At 40.8% G+C, this 3,418-nt stretch overlaps 1 non-coding gene across 1 annotated transcript; it reads left to right on the top strand.

Annotated features, from left to right (window-relative positions):
- Window positions 1-3,111: 3,111 nt before the first annotated feature.
- Window positions 3,112-3,184, top strand: TRNAV-CAC (transfer RNA valine (anticodon CAC)). The gene has a single exon. It is a non-coding gene; the product is annotated as a tRNA-Val (tRNA).
- The last annotated feature ends 234 nt before the right edge of the window (window positions 3,185-3,418 follow it).

Below are 3,418 nucleotides of genomic sequence, written 5' to 3' on the forward strand. Positions count from 1 at the left end.
TCAAGCAGGATTTGTCCCAGGGATGCAAGGATTCTTCAATATATGCAAATCAATCAATGTGATACACCATATTAACAAATTGAAGAATAAAAACCACGTGATCATCTCAATAGATGCAGAAAAAGCTTTTGACAAAATTCAATACCCATTCATGATAAAAACTCTCCAGGAAGTGGGCATAGAGGAAACCTACCTCAACATAATAAAGGCCATATATGACAAACCCACAGCAAACATCACTCTCAAGGGTGAAAACTGAAAGCATTTCCTCTAAGATCAGGAACAAGACAAGGATGTCCACTCTCACCACTATTATTCAACATAGTTTTGGAAGTCCTAGCCACGGCAGTCAGAGAAGAAAAAGAAATAAAAGGAATCCAAATTGTAAAAGAAGAAGTAAAACAGTCACTGTTTGCAGGTGACATGATACTATATATAGATAATCCTAAAGATGCCACCAGAAAACTACTAGAGCTAATCAATGAATCTGGTAAAGTTGCAGGATACAAGATTAATGCACAGAAATCTCTTTCATTCCTATACACTAACAACAAAAGATCAGAAAGAGAAATCAAGGAAACAATCCCATTCACCATTGCAAAAAAAAAGAATAAAATACCTAGGAATAAACCTACCTAAGGAGGTAAAAGACCTGTACTCAGAAAACTATGACACTCATGAAAGAAATCAAAGATGACACAAACTGATGGAAAGATATACCACATTCTTGGATTAGAAGAATCAATATTGTGAAAATGACTATTCTACCCAAAGCAATCTACAGATCCAATGCAATCCCTATCAAATTACCAATGGCATTTTTTACAGAGCTAGAACAAAAAGTCTTAAAATTTGTACAGAGACAAAAAAGACCCCGAATAATCAAAGCAATCTTGAGGGGAAAAAAAATGGAGCTGGAGAAATCAGACTCCCTGACTTCAGACTATACTACAATGCTACAGTGATCAAGACAATATGGTACTGGCACAAAAACAGAAATATAGATCAATGGAACAGGATAGAAAGCCCAGAGATAAACCCACACACTTATGGTCAACTAAGCTATGACAAAGGAGGCAAGGATATACAATCGAGAAAAGACAGTCTCTTCAATAAGTGGTGCTGGGAACACTGGACAGCTACATGTAAAAAATGAAATTAGAACATTCCCTAACACCATACACAAAAATAAAATGGATTAAAGACCTAAATGTAAGACCGGACACTATTAAACTCTTAGAGGAAAACATAGGAAGAACACTCTTTGACATAAATCACAGCAAGATCTTTTTTGACCAGCCTCCTAGAGTAAAAACAAAAATAAACAAATGAAAAAATAAAAAAGTGGGACCTAATGAAACTTAAAAGCTTTTGCACAGCAAAGGAAACTATAAACAAGATGAAAAGACAACCCTCAAAATGGGAGAAAATATTTGCAATGGACGAAGGATTAATCTCCAAAATATATAAACAGCTCATGCAGCTCAATATTAAAAAACAAACAACCCAATCAAAAAATGGGCAGAAGACCTAAATAGACATTTGTCCAAATAAGACATACAGATGGCCAAGAGGCACATGAAAAGCTGCTCAATTATTAGATAAATGCAAATCAAATTACAATGAGGTATCACCTCACACCAGTTAGAATGGGCATCATCAGAAAATCTACAAATAACAAATGCTGGAGAGGGTGTGGAGAAAAGGGAACCCTCTTGCACTGTTGGTGGGAATGTAAATTGATACAGCCACTATGGAGGACAGTATGGAGGTTCCTTACAAAACTAGAAATAGAATTACCATATGACCCAGCAAACCCACTACTGGGCATATACCCAGAGAAAACCATAATTCAAAAAGACGCATGCACCCCAATGTTCATTGCAGCACTATTTACAATAGCCAGGTAATGGAAGCAACCTAAATGCCCATTGACAGATGAATGGATAAAGATGTGGTACATATATAGAATGGAATATTACTCAGCAATAAAAAGGAATGGAATTGAGTCATTTGTAGAGACGTGGATGGACCTACAGACTGTCATACAGAGTGAAGTAAGTCAGAAAGAGAAAAACAAATATCGTATATTAATGCATATGTGTGGAATCTAAAAATATGGTACAGATGAACCAGTATGCAAGGCAGAAATAAAGACACATGTAGAGAACAAATGTATGGACACCAAATGGGGGGTGGGGGGCAGTGTGTGTGTGATGAATTGGGAGATTAGCATTGACATATATACTAGTATGTATATGTATAAAATAGATAATAAGAGCCTGCTGTAAATAAAATAAAATTAAAAAAAAAAAGTTCAGGTGATAACTTGGGCTTGAGACTGGCGTATGAAGGGGGTGAGGGCACTCTTCTACGACTGAGCCTTTAATCTAATCTCCAAGTAGATAGTGTCAGAATTCAGTTAAACTGTGGAACACCTAGGTAGTGTCAGAGACAGAGAATTGCTTGGTGTGGGGCAAAAACCTCCACACACTTGGTGACAAGAAGTGAAGTGCTGGTGTGAGTAGTAAAGGGAAGAAAGACGTAGGAAGGAGAAAACAGTTTTTCCATTACAATTGCTTTCTAAAGTACGTACTGGGCAAACTTAAGGTGTATATTTGTTTCACATATGAGCTGGTTTTCCTTATCTTGGCCGAGTCTGCCACCTAAGTCTCTTCCTACCTGTAGTTACCGCACCATTTTCCTCCAGTCTCGGAACACGGGACACGCACTAAGTGCCAGAGGGTGACCTTACCCCAGGGTCCTCCGGCTCCCCGCCAAGCGTTCCTCCGGGACCTGCAGGATCCGGAAAACTGCACGACGAGCCCTTGAGGAAGACTGGAGCTTTGGCCCACAGACTCAGGCTTTCAACAGCAACGACACTGGCTGGAGCTCCACTTGTGCTGGAAGTTTCCTGATGAGGCACCATCTAGTTCACCTGGTGCTGTAACCGTGATACCGGGCGCGCCTCCGGGCCTTGCCTGCCACTTTCCAGGCCTCTGGGTGAGCCTAGGCTGTGGTCGACCCGCCCCAGCACTTTTCTCACCGGCGGGGACACAGTGACGAGCTGCTACATTTCAAGACTAGTTTTTGAAGGAGCAGCTATCGACTGTTTCCGTAGTGTAGTGGTTATCACGTTCGCCTCACACGCGAAAGGTCCCCGGTTCGAAACCGGGCGGAAACAACGCACGTACTTCTTTTTTTTTTTTTTCCGCTGGTTGAGCACTGACCAACGCGGCGGTCCTCCAGTTTTTCTCTTATCTTTTCTGACACCAGAAACGTAAAGCACTTTTGGTCACTCGAATGAAGTCATCAGTTCCGATCCGGATCCCCAGAACCAAGTTCTGGTTCAGGACGGTGCCCTGAAACTCAGGCTGGTCCCTTATTCAAACTCTGCTCAGACTCCTTCTTCTTCAGC

This window comes from Neophocaena asiaeorientalis, unplaced genomic scaffold, assembly GCF_003031525.2.
Source record: "Neophocaena asiaeorientalis asiaeorientalis breed wild unplaced genomic scaffold, Neophocaena_asiaeorientalis_V1.1 scaffold830, whole genome shotgun sequence".
Taxonomy (NCBI): Eukaryota; Metazoa; Chordata; class Mammalia; order Artiodactyla; family Phocoenidae; genus Neophocaena; species Neophocaena asiaeorientalis.